The sequence below is a fragment of the Cygnus olor genome, chromosome 11 (assembly GCF_009769625.2).
Source record: "Cygnus olor isolate bCygOlo1 chromosome 11, bCygOlo1.pri.v2, whole genome shotgun sequence".
NCBI lineage: Eukaryota > Metazoa > Chordata > Aves > Anseriformes > Anatidae > Cygnus > Cygnus olor.
The window spans coordinates 17,048,883-17,069,313 of record NC_049179.1 but is presented as its reverse complement, the minus strand read 5'-3'; the positions used below and the strand labels follow the sequence as shown (position 1 = coordinate 17,069,313).

The window sequence follows — 20,431 nt, the reverse complement described above, 5'->3', positions numbered from 1 at the left end:
GAACTGAACTGTAAGAGTATTTGTTAATTTATACTCTAAATTATCTGATTGGTGTATATACTCCTGAGAAAATTTGAATCACGTTCTTGAAAGTACATATGTACAAATAACTACAGATATAACAGATTTTGAAAGGCAGTATTATGAAATTGAAGCCTATTATATTTCAGTGCCCACTGTTAGACAGCACAGCAGTAATCTGTGCATGACTTGTTACTCAGTTGTATTCTGAGGTTGATATTAAGGAAACATTTGAGTGTTTAATTTAAGATGATGTTCAATTTCAGCTCAGTGTTACGTTCTTAAACCAAAATTTTATGAGATATTTTTGAATGAATTATAACTGTATCAGTTCCAAACAGCAGCAGAAAAAGCACACGTTGACAGTCTGTATGTTGATTTCATACTACTGATCAAAATAACTTTGTATGCAATTTTAACAAAAACACCTCATTTTAAACTGCAGATAAACATTTCTGATAAATGCCCAGCTCATGAAGTGCATAATTAAATATAGGATTTTTCTAGTGTTTCTCCTAAAAAACATACCCAACAGCAAAATGTTTTAAATTATTTAAATGTGAAACCATTTAAGAACAAATAGTGGTGTCCTAGGCATGAGATTCTGATCTTCACTTCCAGAAGGAAAATATTTTGTTTCTAGTAGAAACAAATAACTTGAAAGTGGTTTTCTATTAAAAAAGGCAAAATAGTATTTACTTCTGTGCTAGCTCTGTTTAACTGATGTGGTTAAATACATCTTTATCATTTACCACTTCTTAAAGGTACATATAAGCAGGGTAATGACAAGATATATATGTCATGGTAAATTGAGAAATAATTATTCTGTTCTTTGATTTATTACATCAGTTGTAAAGCCTCTAGCTGGAACTGGGTATTGTAACCTATGCACATGTAAATACCTTTCTTCATGTTATTTGTCTCATAATCTATTCAAATGGGTTAATTACTCATGGGTGTAAAGATGAACAAAATTTGGACCTTAACTCTTCACTTTACCCTTAAATCTTTATTAGCCTCTGTCTACAAGTCTATACCTGTATGATAGAGAAAGAAGCAAATTACACAGTTGCTCCAGTGTAATTGTTTTAGATGTTCTGAGCTTGAAATAAAAGCTATGTTAATAAGCCCTCAGTTGAAAGCTTTGCTTTCTATAGTGTTAAGATGCTTGTTTTCATTTGATGAAAATTATTAATACTAACACAAAAATTGTTTTGAAACCATTTATATGGAATACGTACCTAACTCTTTGGTTAAAATCAGTGATCCATTAAGGCTTTTCTTGCTTTTTTTCCAAGCTGTGAGCATACTGCGTATTTAAGTGTGTGTAAGAGTGAAGGTGGGGGGTAGGTTTAGCTGAATAAAAGATTGCTTGATATCTTGAAGTCCTTTGAAGAGTTTTATAGGCTTATAAAGCCCAGTGTGAATGAACGACATTTTTCCTCCTTTACTTTTACATATGGAAGTTTGTTAACCTGCGTTTCAATTAGTGAATAATTATTAATTATACTAATTACAGGTTTAATGAAAACCACATACTTTGAAAAAAAGTTAAGCTTAGGGCTGAAATTGTAGCTGTAGAGTGATGCTATAATAAAGGCTGAGGCAACATTTGTGCTTGTGGGGTTTTATATACACGTAAATTTATTTAATAAAACAATAAAGCACTAGAGCAACTTCTTACAGAAAAGAAAATCCATAGAGAAAATATATCCAATAAATGATTTCAGACAACCCTGATTTTTTTGAACCATGAGTAATAACTATTTTGTTTTAGAGTGAGAACCGTACCAGAGTCACTGGAATCCTAATACAACACACAAAGCTGTCCTCATTTTAAGCTATCTGTCCACACAAAATAAATAAGAACTAATTGCAAGTTATCTGCTAGAAATTGTAATACTTTTTTTCCTGACAAAAGAGAGCATTGCATACATTGAGATTGCAATTATATTATGACACAAAAAACAAGTCAGAAAACTTAGATCTAATGGTATGATTCTGTCCCAAGGAATCCCCAACATTGTTTTTCGCTTCACAAAATTTAAATTCCAAATAGGAAAGGAGCATGAATTTGAAACATCTCTATTTCCACATGACTATTTCATTTTAGTATGCTCTGTTAATTATACTTTTAGATAAACATTTCAGAATCCTCTGTAACAACACAATTTACTGTTTCTCACTAGAAGGAGGCACCTCTAGAATGTTTTAAGAAATGTGAATCAGAAGCTTATTTTATTTTATTTACACACATATAAAGACTAACAAGACACCCTACTCCCTAGAAAGCAATTTTAATCTAGTGTCAGTTTTCAGTAAGGAGAGAAAGGAAAGTCACTAAAGATCAGAATTTAAGAAGTTATGTATGCACATATACAAAATTGCTCATTCATTCTTCCACAATATAGTTTGAAATAATCTGAACATTCAATACTAAATTTTATAGAAATAAAGCTGTTCTTTTTCAAAAAGCTTTGCCTTTTTTTCTTCTGGTTTTCATAACAGTTTTCCCTTGTCTTCTGCATTCAGTTGAGCATATTTTAAAGCAACGAAAATGTTTCCATCACATTATTACAACAGAAATTGAGACAAATATTTGCATAATGAAAAATTATTGTATAGATAATATCAATAAGTATGATTAAAATCATCTATTTTGGGGAGTTGAAAATGGAAAGATGGAACTAATATTATTAATTTTACAGTGGTAATTTATAAATGTTAAGTATTTTTTAAAATAGCATGCAAAGCAGCCAGCAAATGTTTTGTTTTAAACCTCTTTTTATAATATCGGTGTTGCATTTTCCACAATTAACTGGTAACTTAATCCATCAGAAGTATATACAATTAAATCAACTATAAGGAGATGAAATTACTCTTCATATTTCTCTTCCCATGCAGAGAGAATTCCAAAATTAAAGTAAATTAACTGCGTTATTGAAATCCACTTGTGATCTTGATTTTAGATTTTAAAAATATTTTAGCAAATACTTAGACAGGCAATTACTGTTTATATAGTAAACAGAAAACTGCTTGCAGTTTTAGATGAACTAGATTCACTAATATTGACAAGTAAATAGCTGTTTGGACCCGGAATAAGACTTAATTACTATAGTCAACAATATTCATTATTGAATGCAGCATACAGCTTATATTAAAATAACAAATATGTAAATATGTTATATTTGCCCATATTTCATACTAAGAAATTAGAAAATATGAAAATGTATAGAATATGAAATATGCTGGCACTAGAAATAGCAGGTATGAATCACTTCAGCAAGCTTTCAGACTCAAAAATCCAAATCTTTTCTTTCCAAAGAAAACACATTAATTAGGCCCCAATCCTGCAATGGGATCAAAATCTTTATAAGAGAGTCAGACTCTCTGAATGCAGTATGGTTCAGACCAGGACCCTTAACAGGCTCACAGTATTTCTTTCCTCTTGATTTGAGCTATTATCAAATTAAAGAACTACCACAGCTTGACTTTCTGCCAACTGTACTTGAATTTTCAGAGAACAGCTTTATTCCTTTTATAACCTATTTTGAATGAATAGTAATGCTAGCTGTAGATACTATTGCCTGAACATCACCAAAATTAAATAACATGAGAAGATGTGCCTGGTCCTAGGGGTAGAGTGCTACTTTTCATTGTCTATTAAGGCTCTGTGAGAAGAAATCTCTGAAGCTGCCTTTACAGGGCAGTTTTGGGGCATGTTAACGCTTCCTGTCTTTCCTTGTCCCCCAGCAGAAAAATTGCTGCCTACTCAGACCAGGGAGTTTTTCCCCAAATACACAATAAGGAAAAACCTGCAGAGATCTCCCCACTGGCTTTGTCCCATGGTGCAGTTCCCACTGACAACAGCATAGAAATTGTTGGGGTCTGAAATACGAAGCTTGATCACTCTGGACAAGCAGCTGCTGCACACATCACACAGGAGCTGTAGCATGTAATAACTCTCGGGTCAGCATGGATGTCTACAGTAAAATCAGACAGCTGAAAAACAGCCAGTAGCAACTTCTGGCACAGACCTGTCAAAGACGCACTTGCTGAGGCTCCTTGGTAGGTCCCAGAAAACATTTTGGCTTTTGTGCTAGGGTCTACAAAACCCTATGCAAGTTTTAGGCAATGCAGAGGACCCTAACCACAACCCCCAACAGCACACTGGAACAAAGCAGTCATGTTGTATTTCTAAATATAAGTTTACATGCAGGAGGGAAGAAGTGTCCCAGCTCCCCAGGAAAAACTGCATCTCTAATTTCCACTTCAGATCATTTAACAACTTGCAAGCCCTTTGCATGAAGCCCTAGATTTGTAGCCATTCCAAAAAAAATTGGGTTTCATTTCTAGCATGAAAAACACTTCCATCCAGACCCTTAGTTATAACACTTTCTGCAGTAAATCCTACAGTGGCCAGCTCAGACCTGGGCAAAAGGGCTTGACCAACTCTGAGTCCTACCCACTCCAGAAAGGAGCTCCTTTTTCCACCTTTGCAAAGAGCACCATGGAGGGAAGCAACCATACAGAGACACTGCTCACAGCTCACCCAGAAAGCAAAGCAACTGCAGCTCCACAGGCTGCTCTCAGGTTTGGGAGGTGGATTTTTCTTGCCAGTTTGTCTTAAATAGATAACATGGATTTCATAAGAGGAAGTAACCATTGTAAAATGGCTTTAGTAACCAATATATCAGTTTTTGTATCAGAAGGACTTCAGTAACATATTTCACAACCACGGTGGGTTGGAGAAGAAACATGTCAGCATTAGGTTACAGTATGACTTACTCAAGCCCTGCTCTTCTCTGTATTCAGGTGTAATTCCCCTGAAATCAATGGGAATTGGCTTGAGTAAGGAGTAAGGTTCACTCAGTGATAACTCTGAAGTTAAGATATCCACTGCTTCACTATAGACCATTTCAAGGACTAGCTCAGATTACTCTTCCCCGGCAAGGAAAAAGCTGAGCGCTCACATTTCAAAATCAAGGGTGGGCTGATAGGGCTGCCAAATCTCCTCCAGCATCACAGCACACTGAAAAATGGCAGCTCATTTTTAATACTCTTCAGAAGACCCTTATTTCCATTTACATGAGTTCATTAGGCTTACACAGGTGACTGATGTTATATGCTAAGTGTCTCCATGACTGCACAAAGTGCCATATTAACAAAAATCAAAAATAAAAGTGGTTTGTCAAACACCATACATAAAACACTGCTGAATGCTTCATGGGCAACTGTTTTAGCCTCCATGTGCCTGCACACTATGAAGCAATCTTTAATTACATGATCATGCACAAAACTTCATCCTCAATGATGGTAGTTCTACAACATTACAAGCAGCAAAACCCAAGGGAATGAGCACCTAGGGCTACTTCCCTGCCTTCTCCAGTAATGCTGCACCAATATAAACCTGATCTTGTTATTCTCAGGTTTTCAATGGAACTAAGCAGCTTGTTTCAAGACATAGGAGTGAAAACAGCTTGCAAAACCATCTTCACCTTGCCAAAGTCCAGTCACCTTGGTGAATTTTGCATCAGTTTTTGCATCAACCCAAGCATTTACTGGTAGGATTATTGTAGTCCTCCTCTCCTTTTCTCCTTACCCTAGGAAGAACATGAAGGCTAACCCTACGAAAGCATCTGCTTGCAATTTCACCTACAAACACCTTGAATTCCTAAAATCCAGAGTTTACCACCCTATTCCAAAGGCAATGCCTAAAATCAACTAGCTAACCCATTTTACCACGAAAACACACTGAAGAGTTAAGAGCTGTTTATATATTGCGCTCCCATACACCACATGTCAGTTAAATACATATGGATCCAGGCAAAATACAAGTATCCAACTGATTCATCCCTGATCCTAACACATAAGCCTGTATGCATCTTTACTCCTAGGAGCAATCCCAGCTACTTCAGCAAGAGACTGAAGAGGGAAAAAAAATCATGTGGAGAAATTAGTTCACATTAAGCTTAAAAATAGTGTTATTTCTTCCCTTACATAATTTGCTGATTGATTCATGATTTGGGGGTCTTTATGGGAATTTTGTATGAATGGCACTTCTGCAGCAGGCAAAGTGACAGCGAGTCTCGGGTGGATTTCTGGACAAGGGAATAATATTGTATCATCGTGTCTGCGCGGTGCCCTCTCCATGCACAATAGCTCTGAGTGGCAGTGCATGGTAAGCGGATGAAGCAGTAAGAAGTGTATGATCTGATGAGCTTGGCTAAGCTGGGGGCGTCTCCTCTACTTGGCTAAATTAAAAACCTCCCTGCAATTTCAGCCCTAATCACCCCCTCTGATGCTGTAATTGATGATGGTCAGTTAACTCCTTCACTCCCAAGGCCATTTATCAGAACCTAAGGAACTGTGCTTTAGCCAGCTCCTCGTAGCTTACATCACTTGGATTTAGCTTTTTTTTTTGAAAAATTTAGAAATATTAAATAAGTGATATGAAGTATACAGAGAGTCACAGCGTAAATATTTCATGGCAGGTCTCCGGTTACTTTAGAGCCATGGTGCCTCACTCCCAAGTGGCACAAGCTGTCTTTAAGCCTGGTTTGTGGAAAATCTCTCCTCTTCAACGGCACTGAGACATACATTGGCTTCTCTGCCACTCTCCTCCCTGTGGCTGGCACAGGCAACATGCCAGCAGCATTATTACACCCTTGCACCTCCCAGCTGGCAAAACAGCCCTTTGCAGCCTTTACCAGTTGGTGCAAGCTGCTCTAACTTGTGTTGAGAAACCAAACCAGAAAAGAAAGTCCTATTTGCATTTTCAGCCTGATTCCAGACACAGCCCCTGTATGCTCTACATACAGGCTTACTGTTAGCTCCTACACAACATGTTCCAAACTTAATAACAAAGGTGTGACTAGAGCTGTTAAAATGATTCCAGAGCTGAAACAATATCTTTCCATTCCACCTTCTATTTATAAAGGTTTGTAAGGAATTGTCTGTACAGTGCATTGTTCTTCTCTTGCAGAATTCTTTAAATCTGACTCATACAAAGGAGGAAAAAAATCTATAAGATTTGATATATGTTTATACTGAGCTGAATAGGAGGCTTTTCAGCATTGGGAAATCTATAGCATGAATTATTCTAACTGATTTATAATAGACAGCAATGCCTTAAGGACACTATTCTGACTATTTGTGCTTTCATAACAGGGTCGATGTACTAGCTGCATCATATTCAGTAAGTAGAGTATCCAAAGTTTATGTCCATATACCAGTTTTAGAATGACAGCCTGTTACTGTACTTTAGATGAGGGCAAGAGACAATGCCCTCCCCCCCCCCCATTTTTTTAAGGTTGTAACTTTTAACAATGTGTCTTGAAAGACTCAAATCTGCATGGAACTTATAGTTAACATAGTTCCAGTATCAACACTGACTCATCATGCCTAGATTTTTAAATCACCCCAAGCCGTACTAGAATACCAGCAGCTGCTGAAGTCTTATCTTACTTTAATTTCTGTTGTGTTGCTTTGCTCACTTTTCTGCATGGGAAATAGGCTGCAAAGTCTTGATAGGGTGAGGCAATTTTGTGTACAGATCCCAGCACTGCCACTCTGTAAATAGGAAACCAGCTGACTCAGGAGACATCTGGATATCAAAAGATATGTCAGCTCAGTGGAGACCAAGGCAGAAACCCCTTTTGCAGCTCACTGCTTGAGTATCAGAGGTTCAAAGCTGCCCCGATAAGATGCTTCAAGACTACTCTACCCAGTGACTAATAGCTGACTGGTGCCTGATGGGCAAGAAAATTGGATGAACTGATAGACCTTTCCACCCAAGGTACCATTCCTTGGTCATCTGTCTGTGTAGGAGGGCAGTAATTTTTCTAGATGCTTTGACAGATGAAAGCATTGATTCTAGACAGCGATTCCTACCCAGATAAGTGATTCATCTTGTAAACAGTACCATATTCTCATATACTACATCATTTTCCAATATAAAAAGGAAAAATACACCTCTTTACTTTTCTGGATCCATGAGAAGGACAGAGTCCTGGCTGGTTTCAGTCTTTGATCAAGCCCTACTCTAAGGTAACGGACTGAAAATATAGTAAGAGACAGGGAAATAACTTTAGAGTCCACCTCCCTTGCTGCTGTTATTCTTGAAAGAGATCATTTCTCAGGCTCCTAAAGTAACCACACCACCCCCCCTCTTCCAATACTGCTTGCAGCATTTGACCAATGAAGTACAACGCCAAAGTTCATATCAAATGAGGACACGACAATTCAGTCCCTAACACAAGACAGCTGGCCCTGAAGATCTCCCACCACAACCAGGATACACATGGCACTGGAAGATGGTGTGTCTGCCAGTCAGTAAATGAATTTAATTAAGCAGTGGAGTGACTGGTCTCATATGGCTGGAACTGTTGAGTGTAGGTGTGTGTGTGCATGCACACTCGACACATTAGCAGAACCAAGCCAAACTGCAGAAGAATCCATAAACTTCTCTTGTAGCAATTAAGCTAAACAGACCCTTGCTCTGCCCATGCCAGTAGGACATCTACTGGACTTGACTTTTCAGGAAATTACTTACTGCTTGAAAGGTAACACATAGGAAGAAACGTGCAAAAATACAGAGTTTTGAATTCTATATGCCTTGTTCTGTACTTCGCACTGCTTTACACCAGTTTGAAGACATCAAGACATGAGAGAATTAAGCATGTTAATGAAAAATAATTTAAAGAACATCTAAGGAAAATATCTCAAGATCAGGCTGTCCCCTTTTCAGGTCAAACTTGATAGCTTTGCTCACAGAAAAAGCATTGCTTACTGTTATTAAAGGAAATGTGCCCAAGACATTGAGGAAACTATTCCATTTACTGGACCTACATGTAGCTATGCTTCTGTATCCAAATGACATGCAAACTACTAGTACACAATCAACTGTGAAAGATAATGTATTCACTTTTTGAATATATACTTCTGTATATACTACTGACTAGCTCTCAGCATCTATTCAGGCACTAATACCAAGACCACTCCAAAAACATCTTTCCTTTTTGCAGTCCCTTTAGGGCAACAGAGACAAGGGCCACAAACCAATTTAATTGGCCAGTGGGGATTTCCCTTAGAGGAGAAAGCACTCGGACTATGTAGGACTGACATCTTACTCCGTTCCCCTTTTGTAGTCTGTGACAGGAATGAGTCTATTGGCGACAGACGAGACACACTAGCCATATGGCCACGGCACATTGTGTTACAGCTATTGGGGACCAACCGATCTCCTAACAGGACAACTGAAAGTCACAATAAGTCAGTGCACGCCACCATACACCTGAGGTTTTCCCTGCAGAGTTCTAGAAGATGGCGAGCAAGCTCCATGTTATCTTTGATTTAACCTTATTCCCAGAGAGTGCTTGTGGAGAACACCCAATGAGAGACTCCATCTAGTCTGCTGGCCTTTGCTGGCCTTCCATTCCCACTTTCTTATCTTGAACAGTTTCATTGTAAATGAGTTAAATGTTAGAACATTAACGTATATTGTACTGCAAAGTCTATTCCAGTAAACATGTCAAAATTGGCATCATCATTAATAATACTTAACACTTACATAGTGCTTTATGTTTTCAGAGCGCTGTAGACATTAAGTTAATTAACAAGTGACAGTTTCACAAGCAGAAGCTCTCCCTGCAGCACTAGTCTGTATGCCTGAATTTCTCACAAAGTCTCAAACTCTGCATTAATCCACTTGTCTTTCATCCTTCTGAAAAGATTATCTTCCTTTTTATTTGCTTCCTTTGGACATATACACCCATGCTTTTAAAAACCAAGCTATTAAAAAAATTTAGGTGGAAGAACAGTGACTTAACATAAGCTAATTGGAAAATCCACATTACCCTACTTTTCAGCCTAAATTACACAAAAATCAGAGCTCTATCAAGCACATATCTGGACAGAATATGTCTCTAAATGGGTGTAAAGTGTACTTAATATTGATTGCTCTGCAATTTCCCAAACCGTTCAGAAACAGAGAGTCATAATTAGGTCTTATTTGAATTTTTCCTTCGGGTTTGAAAAGAAAGATGGCAAAAAAAAAAAATCAATACATTAGTCTATCTACAGAAGTAAAGTAAGTGAAACCCTTGTCTCTAGCAATTTATCCTGTGAATTCACTAGGGAGAACAGCAGTCAATTCTAGGAGCTGTATTTCAGAGGAGGCCTGTGCAGCCTGCCCTGATTTCCAAAGTTTAAATTTAGGCATGCCAGTGTCACATCAGGCTTGTCTTCCGCTCATAGCCCACCAAGCAAGATCAGCACCCAAAGGACACAGTTGTACCAGAGGTCCTCCATATTTGGCCTACCTAGTCAAGGAGGCATAAAGCCTTACTCAACCTGGTCTTCATCAAGATACTCAAGTTTACAAAGGCAAAAAGACTACTTCAGAAAATGCACCAATAAGCCTGTTTTCCAAGATGCTCATGAACAGTAGAACCCACAATCCACATGGGCAACATAAGCACTTGCTGCCCATGTGAGCCACATGTGTCCACACTACAGGGACGCTGCAAACACCACCATGTCCCACAGCACCAGCCTCAAAGAGACCTCCCAAAAACACAACCCAAATATTAGTGCAAGAGTGGAAAGAACCCCCACCCATTAAGACACAATCCTATCTCCAGCCAGCTGTGTGCAAGCCATGAGGATTTAAAACATCCTCACCACCACGCTGAATGAGTTCTACAAAAAAAAAAAAAAAAAATGTCCAAAGGAACTGGGGCACCCAGAGCTACTGCTAGCTTTTGGAAAGCCCTCAACATCTCTAGTCTGCCCTCCTCTGAGCTCCCAGCAACAGCCTTAGCACACACAACCGGGAGGAACTGAAAAAATCGCAAGCAGTATTTAGGTTACTCACGTCTGATATCCTCAGATTCAGGATGGGGCCAGGCTTTGCAGAAGCATCTCCACCAGAACACTCGTAGATCTTCAAGATGGAGCCTGACGCAAGGACAAGGCTTTCAACTGTGATGAGGCCATGCTGAAACACTACAGCTGCCTGCACTGATGAGGGAGCACCACAGCAATCCACTCTTCCAGCAGCCAAACCCTAGGGCCTCCATTCCCACTCTTTTATGGCAGGGCAGCGCAGAGGCCACAACTAAAACCATCCACCACCCACCAAAATGGTAGTTCTGAGGGCAGGCAAGGTGCTGCAGCTGGGTAGCCTACCTCGTTTGGGGGAGCCTCGTTCTTGCTGTGGTGCCTTGCTGCAGGCTCTCCTCTCATATTCAGTCACAGTGGCCCTGGTCATTACGTGCCACCATTTTCCTCAGTATCTGTGCAACTGCTGGCAGCTTTTCTTAAAATTCCAGCTCCTGGAGTCAGAGAGTTTGTGCTTTTCTGGTCCTGTTTCATAGGAGAGTTTGTGGCTGTTATGGCCTGCTTGAAAATATCAACAGCTAAACCACTTCAAACACACAGGCGCCACCAGAAGTGAAGGAAAAAAAAAAAAAAACACACATTACAAGTGCCTTTCCCTCCATTTTATAAGCACCTAGAGCCCAGCATAGGCTGAGAGGCCTTGGTCCCCTTCTCCACAAACTGCTCAGACTGTGCCCCTCTGGCTCTGGAAAGCAGCTTCTCTGTACAGCACAACTGCTATGAGGATTTGGCTATGACGTGAATGTTAATTTATAGCGTAACAGTTATATTGGGAAGTGATGTTTCTTCTCAGTTAGTTCATGTGTAGAAGGGGGCATAGCCCTGTGTGTGCTCAAGGTGTGGCAGGCAGGGAAATTTCTGTAAACTCTTTCAGGTGGCACTTCCTGTGGGGTCAGACCTTCAGCTGATGAAAATCTGCATTTCTTTTCTAAAAGCAAATGGTCATATAGCCTGATTATTCCAACAAATCCATCACTTAAAAGTGTATCATAAGATCTAAATGCCTGCTAATTTAATTATTTTAGATCCAAAAACATTTTTTTTTTATTTCACTTCAGTATAAAGACATCTAATGCCAATAAGCTGCTTGGTCACGGTGTGCTTATGCACAAACATGCACACACAAAAATAGCCAAACTAACTTATTCAGCTAGGATGAGTGATTCTGAAACAACCTTAACACTAACACGCCAGCGCACAGTGCGAACAACAATTCACAATTTCTCTTCCTCTAATAGACAGCTCAAACAGTGGCGAAGCTCCTATCAGAGCATTTAATATCTGCTGTAAGCCTCTGTTTAGCAGGAAGATTACATCCCCCAGATTTCACAGTTCAAAAGTTCATGCTGTACTGTTCTATTTATAGACTTGCCTGACATTGCTTCTTCTTCAGTACAGATATTCTGAAAAAAAAAAAAAAAAAAAAAAAAAAAAGAATCAGTCTGAAATATTTTGGAACATCATTTTAAAGAGTTTATTTTGTGCAGACAGCACCATCTCTCAGTCCTGCACCCAGTCATAAGGAGCTTTTGTTAGCTAGCATGAAGTTTGCAATTAAAATTTCTTCTGACCTCTCATTAGACTTGAAACTTTGAAAATAAAGTTACAATTCAGAACTGAATAATCAACACTAAAATCAACATATGCTTTGCTTCTAGTTAATAATTTTATCAGGAGGAACACAATGATTAAAAAAAAATAATAATTTTGAGAGATCCACAGGTTAAAAATTACTTTTGCTGGAAAAGAATGGTCACAAACAGAAAGACTCTTCCAGCCTGTAGTTGCTTGATTATTTTTGTATCTAGTTTTCCTTTCCCATTGTATGTATTTTCTGTAGGTCTTTCAGCAAGTAAATCCCTCATACTCTGTCTTGGTGCAGGACTGCTTTAGAAACACAAAATAGATATTTTAAGTCATCTCTAGATATTCAGTTCCAGAGAGATAAGACACAGGCCTCGGTCTAATCTCATTTACACAGATCAAAATCAGAACTCATTTCACTGGAGTAAGCAGTGCGACACTGCTGTAAACCTGCACTACTTCTTACTTGGGGCACTTTTGTGTGTATTGTTTTTAACACATCTCTGTGCCAACTCATTTGAATGCATTCTTTAATCAAACCTCTCTTTTAAAAACAAGGAGGCACTCGTGTTTGTGAAGAGCTCTGGCCTGCCAGTGCTTTCAGGTCAATGTCGTACACGCACAGCCTCCATCCAGCTTGACCCTGCCCTGATCTGGGGTTGGCAGTATCACGTTGATTTGCCTTTTCATTCCTCAGTGCAAGTGATCAAATACCTATTTTATAGCTGGACTAAAAAAGGAAGAAGGTAGTGAGAGGGAAATCTTCTGAAGCAAATTAAGGAGAGGTCTCAGATTCACATCTTCTGGAGCTACAGAATGAAAACAAAACTGCGCTGCCATCTTCATTACCAGAATTGGGTCTAAGAATCTTGCCTCTAAGTACGCATCCTTGCCATCTATTTAGCAAAGCACTTTATGATTGTTGAATGTGTTGACTATCTTTCAAGTGCTGTCATCTAGTTAGAGAAATGATTTACTTACTGATTCATCTGAATATTAAAAACATCAGACAGCATTTCTCAAAAATGTGTTGCTCTGTAAGTAGCAATGTTGGTGCTGTGGTTAGTTTGCTAAGTGAAGCGCAGGTCTGAGAGACTTTTATAACTGAATCCAGCATGTCTGGGGCTTGTGCACTGTCGTTAGGTCAAAGCTAGCTGAAGTATCCCTTAGTCACTTGCTGCACACAGCATCATCTTCCAGGGAGCAGCTTCTCACCATCTTTTCTGCTCCATGTTTCATCATGGTGTCATGGGCTAGAGGGGACACAGGGCTGTATATGATTTTTCTGCACTGTAAGTAAGGATCAGAAACAGTGGGACAACCTCATTCTTTTCCACAGCACTCCAGAGGTCATAAAGTATGTGCTTGAAGGCACATGTGTATTTAATCAGTTCGGACGTTAAAGAAAATCAAGCTCAATTTTATGCATGCCCTATCCAAAGGGAACTCTAGCTTGCAACCACAGAGCCCAGATTTCAGGCATATATCTTGCATCTTTACAAAGGAACACAATTTTCTACCTAATGCTATTCCACTCCCTTTTCCCGAGGGGAAAGCACCTTCTGAAGGCATAATCTGTAAGCTCCTTAGGCAGCGTATCTTCTGACAAGCTTTGCCCTGCTAGTCCTCACAAAGCAGCCCGCACACCCTCGGTTCACACTCCTCTCAGCTGAGATGACAGAAGCAGGGCATTCTGAGTGCCACTTCTCATGCTCAAACTGCGAGTAGCGAACTGCTTACACAAATCCTCCTCTTAAAGTGGCTGGCCCAGCGTGACAGCTTTCGGCGTGGTAATGCAGAGCTGTACACCTGCAAGAGCCAGCTAGCCTGCAGTGGTGAGAATGTTTTGATCGCAGACTGCAGTAAATATTTAATTATCGTGTGATTTCGTCTGTGGAAACCTCAAAGCATTTCTCAATATCAATACTTGCTCTAGTTATATGTAACCATCTTTCAACTTTAAGAAATATATTCAGGAGTGATAATAAATATTTCATAAAACTGTAACTAAAATCTGTTTGTAGACTAGAGGTGACCTGCTGCTTATTCTGAGGTGAGAGAAAGTACTTCAAGAGTGTATTAATTTCAAATAATTTTAAAGAAGTCTTGTATTTGTTGGATATCTGCTTTACCCAGATGAAAATCAAGGCCAGGATGACTCAGTCATTATACTGTAACGTGAATTCACTATCCTCCCTTCATACAACATACACAGCATGATTCAAGGTTAAGCATAGAATATCAAAAGACTCATAGCATGGACAATTTTAATGGTAAAAGAACCTTGACTTTTACTGATTATATTAGTTCAACTAAAATTGACCTTCAATATATGAAGATTTCATTTTCACAAATAAACGGTATGACTGATGCCTTTTATTAGGCTTACAAAAAAGTAATCAGAATTGAAGCTTTCAAGGCCACAATCTCTTTTTCAGTTTAAATTAGTGATAACAGAAGGAAACAGTTATGAGATCTTAAAAGCTAAACTAATCTTTTTTGTTTGTTTGTTTCTTAGTAAATGCAGTAGTATTACTAGAGGGGTCCCACTAGCTAGCATTGCTGCTAAATAACAACATGCCACTTTCCAGCATTATCACCAGAGTTGTTGCTTGTGCATATTTATCCAGTTAATGGGATGGATTTATTACAAGTATTGAATAATTTGGACCCAGCTGACACTGATGTATTTTATGGCATGTGGTCAACACAGCTATTACGGCATGGATCTGCAACTGCTCTATAAACTGGAGCATACAGTCATTAAAATGAATGAGCACAAGTGTTTGTTATGCTGTTTTTAATTATATGTTTATCTCCTCTTTTATACTTCCATTTTATTTGTACCACATGTGGTCACATATGGGCCATGGATGTCATCTTAGGGAGTTTAGGCAAACCCTAGGCAGTCATCTTACTTTATTTAGGAGGGTATAACTTATCTTAGCAGCAATTATAGAGCTATACATCTTCATTTACATCCATATTCCTGATTTTCAGTGAAGTCCAATATCCAGAGCTGAGGGTATGCTAAAGCAAAAAGATTTTACCATTGGGTGGCACGTTGATTATTGGAAGGATTGGACTCAACTCCCTGTTAGGAGTTGGACTCAATGATCCTTGTGGGTCTCTTCCAACTCAGGATATTCTATGATTTTATGATTTTAATGTTTATCACAGATTAAAGAGAGCTTTATTATTTAAATTAGATATTTACCTTATAAATTCCTGAAGGAGTTGCTTTAATAACTTTTGTAGAACAGAAAACCCTGGAGACAAAATCTTATGGAACTATTAGTTTAATAACTAATAGTTTGAAATTATAATTTAAGGCACAAATTAATGCTACTTACAGGGCTCAGTTCTGTTTTCTTTAAGTTCTGCCAAGTGGATAAATATAATTCCCTTATGTACTGATGAAAATTAGTCTGAAATGATAACACAGGTATTGGAGGGTATCTCTGATAGTACAGCTCTACTGCCAACAGACAGGGAGCCACTAGAAACCAGACTTTATGTAATGGTACATGAAACCCAGGGGACTGGTCCATGTCTCTGGGGGCCATTGGCATCCTGTTAGGCCTGCAGTTTATGCCATGAAGGCCCTTTGACTTGTTCTTAATTGGCTTATGGGCTTATTCTTCATATAATTTTAACAAAAAGATTAAAAGGAAATTAAAAGCACTCTTCAGTGAGTTGTATTACCTTCAAGTTTGCTTTCTGTGAATGTTAATGCCAGAAAGCACAATCATCTGAACTTTCATGAAAGTCAGACACCGTTTTAATACATGTACTTCCTTTGGACAATTAGCAGTCAGAGACTTGCTAGACAGTAGTTTCCAGACACACATGCATCTATGAAAATTTGCATGTATATGTACATTACTTTTCCCACTGGGTGGGCTGTCAGTTGTACTCCCAACTTCAGCTCAAGGCCTATATCTTTCACATGACAGAATGTGAGCAATTTATGCATTTAGCTAAATCAGCTTAACCTGGGTCAAGCTACACCCATGTTGGAGCTCTGCCATCATAAACAAAAAAGAATTATAGATCTGATGGTACATGTTCTGATGAAGGAAAAGCAGTGACACTGGGCTGATCAACAGTTTAACTATGACACTACTGGCTCCCTCTGAGGACAGGATCAGGTCTACTGAAATGATCAATTTAAGTTTTAAATTGTACTTTTAATTATTTAAAATAGAACATCAGCAGAGCTAGGGAAAAAAAAAATCCCTTTGTGTCAAACAGTAATTACATCTGACTTCTGCACCGAAAACTCTAAGTGCTGTAGTACTACATTATAACTGCTTAAAGTATAAGGTTCTTTCTTTTGCATAGTTCAAACTGTGCACTGAACTAGATAGCTTTGTTACTAGGGCACATGGCTTTCCGTTCCTGGAACCCCGCTTGAACTCTTTACTTAAATGAATACACTGGTTTTGCTCAGTCATTAGTAGGCAGTAACTCATATCAAAATGCATTGCATTTAATTCAGGACAGTTGGCAGTCTCTGCACAAGAGAGACTCCAAAATGAGCCAGCATATAAGGGGGGGGGGGGGGGGGGGGGGGGGAGGAGGGAGGAAATGTCTTCAGCTTAGAGCTGAGGTTACCACTAGGGCAAGGAGGGGATTTTCTCACTCCAGCTGTCTGCATCAGAACTGGTATTCAGTTTCTGGTACTCTGAGGACTGTAATCTTGGTGAGGGGGAGAAAAAAAAGTCTCTCAAATGCTTACTTGGAGAACAGAAATTTGATAATAAGCCATATTAAAAAAATCAGAAATATACATGCTCATGCATCAATCACCTCCATTTCAGACGCAATGCCAAACAGAGGGGATGAATGAGGTCTCAGCTCAGTTAGGAAGAGTGCAAAAATCAACAGCACTAAAGCTACTTTTCAGGTTAGCATAATCTTCTGTCTGCAAACACTGTTTTATCTGATTTTTTTTTTTTTATTGGACAGCTGTGATCTTCTTTCAAAACCTTGTCACTGCTGTTCAGCAGAAATGTAAGTGATATGATTAAGCAACATGGCATCTTGTATAATCGGTCGTAATCATTATCTAGGGGTTTCAGTAACATGACACATGCACAGCAACAGCAGCATCTGCTATGGACTGACAGATATCTCAAGCTCAGGATGATGGAAGCACACTCAGGGATTTGTAAACTTGTCTTGGCTAATGCCACTATCCTGATGTGAACCTGTTGTTGGCTACACTGCTTAAAGGCCAAAGATTAAAAGTGTTTTATAAAGGTCATCGTATCCCTCCTGAACCTACATCTCTGGCTGGTGTGGGATGTATCACCTTAGCACACCTTTCCCACTTTCACTGACAGGGTGGTACTTTTGGAAGCAGCTGTAAAGAGTAGAACTCTATTTTTATAGCATTTCCTCACCACGCATTAAGTCGGTCTTTTACACACACTCAGTATTAGATTAACTTGTTTCCAAAGAAGTCAACAAAGTTGAATTGTGTAGTATACTATGTAAGTTATAAACACTAGGGGATGGATTCCCTGCTTCAGGGACACCTGACAGTAACTTGAGTGAGAGCTACTGTGTCCCTGCCACTTGCTTAGAAGCTCTGTACCTTATGTATGTGCTGAAGTCTGCTGGCCATAGCCCCAGAGACACCAGACATATCCTGGACACTTCATAAAGGAGATCTGAAGTCTGTGTCTTCTTCAGCCTGCAGAGACTAAAACCAAATCTCTCACTTTCTGTGCATGTTTCCCAATCACTGTGCTGTTAAAGATCTGGGAGAAATAGAGATGAGAGATGTTTTCCATGCCTCCTTGTTATAAAAGGGTCACTGGGAGGCAAATGGCAGTGAGCCAGGAGAGGAACAAGCAATTGAGAACCAGGCCAGCAACTGGATACAGGCAATTTTTTTATTATTATTATTCTGGCAAAATTTAGAACAGCTGTAGGCTGCATTAATTTACTCTGAGGTCTGACTGATTGCCAAAGCCGTGGCTGGGGACATCACTTTTGCACACCAACTGTGGAAATTCATCATTCCTTCCCATTGACATTGGAGGACTGATACCTGGGCATTGTTCATTTATTGTGGTTCCAAAATATTTCTTTCAGTCACTTCTAGACAGGATCTTGTATTCACTCTGCTTCATTCAACTGTTTGTATACATTACTGCAGCCATATTTCTGGGACTGTTACAAGGCAATCAGACAGTGGGCATGGTGAAGTCAGACTTGCTCTGCAATGAAACAAAGGTTTTTTAAGCAAACATGGTGGTTTATAAAGGTAAAGTCCATCTAGACAGGCTAGTACCTTTTATTTATATTTGTCATCCATCTCAGCAACAGGAGTGTAGTATTCAATACTCACAACTGACAGATTCCAAGTAACATTGAGGGTTGTTCCCAAGTTACAGCAAAGATAATGTTTGTTATCCAACAGTTGTTAATAAGGTCCACATTGAAGGAAGTCATAATCTGTCTTGGACAATCTTTAAACAGGTTAAATGCTTTAAATTAATTGCTTACACTTCTGCATATTTTATATACATTCCTACTCCTGAAAAGAACTATAGATCAAGTTACATCAAACCATGTTATCTAAGAATAACATGGCTAATTGTTCCAAATTTATTTATTCCCACTTTACTTTCTAAAGGCTTTCTGGATAAGGATGTTTCATAACATTTTATATTATGATTCAGATTCCCTTGCTCTCACCATGCAGGACCTTATTCCACAAATATTCTTCTCAGGTTATCTTTTTTTTTTGATTATGGGAATCAGCTATGTTGATTTATACCATTTGAAAATCTGGACCATTGAGTTCAAGAGGATGACTAATGGAGTCAGATGCTCATCAAGTTCAGTGACAGTATCAGAATCTGATTCTGCTTGTATTTGGGGACAAAGGACTGAGACCTGATGAAAGGAGAAGCAATTAGTTAACCACCTTTATGAAGGAGATAAAGACAGAATGCAAATGCACCTGCCTCTTTAAGGCTTCCTCTACTACTGCCTCATGGAACAAAAAAAAAATTGTTTTGCTTTATTCTCAAATACAAACATATTGAATGATTATTGTGTCAGTGCCAGGATGTAGGTATCAAAATTCACTCTTCCTTCTTGTGTTCTTTCAGGTCAAGGTTTGAAAGAAATATATGTGTATAAATAAAACAGGCACAGATCAGATGTAAAATTCCACCTGCTACATTTATTAATGTGATTCTGCCTGTGAAAATGTAATGTCTAGAATTAGGTATCCTGAAAGTACAGCTAAATAAACTTAAACAGAATTTTGAATAAAGATACATTTGGGTATATAAACCAGGATGAGATTAAACGTAATATAATCAAGGGTACAAAACAGAATGCGACACAACAGGGCAATGATCAGTATTTCCACTCTTTAAAATTGCATTTTTACATTGCCACAGGTGAAGTTACTATAGCTTCTCCCACTTTCTGCATAGATGTTAGCAGCTGTTCCTGCCTTCCCTTTGCCTCTGAGACAAACACCTGCTAATATTAGCTACCTACTTCCAGTCCACACCAGAAGGAGCTTAGCAGATGATATTTTCATTGGATTGTGCAATAATGTGAAGTCTTCTCTAATCTTATTTGGCACATTACCCATTGGATTTATGGAAATCCTCAATGAACTTTAACCTGGAGGTGTAACAGTCACATAAACTTTGCATGTGAGTGTGTGTTGTGGTGGTCATGAGGTGTGCCCTTGACTTTACTTACTGCCTAAGTCTTTGGCTAGTTCTACAAGTAACCGTTAAATCCAAAGGGAATTAAGTATAAAAATCAGTCTTCCAAACACATAGCACTTTGGCTGATTAGCATGGAGAAAAAAAGAATTAATAATGTGAAGAAAAAAAAAAAAAAAGATAGCCAGAGACTACAAACACCAGGGAGCCTGTTTCAG

At 38.7% G+C, this 20,431-nt stretch overlaps 1 long non-coding RNA gene across 3 annotated transcripts in view; it reads right to left on the bottom strand.

The window, feature by feature from the left end:
- The window catches only part of LOC121076282, a 105,614-nt gene extending 93,948 nt beyond the window's left edge, over positions 1-11,666 (bottom strand). Inside the window, exons 1-3 of one of the 3 annotated variants that reach the window (XR_005823444.1) lie at positions 11,537-11,666; positions 11,212-11,388; positions 10,898-10,980 (exon numbers count right to left, since the gene is read on the bottom strand). This is a non-coding gene — a long non-coding RNA (uncharacterized LOC121076282). Of the gene's footprint in view, positions 1-10,897; positions 11,389-11,536 lie in introns of all 3 variants that reach the window. The other 2 variants (XR_005823443.1, XR_005823442.1) reach the window with 2 other exon arrangements.
- Between the last annotated feature and the right edge of the window lie 8,765 nt (positions 11,667-20,431).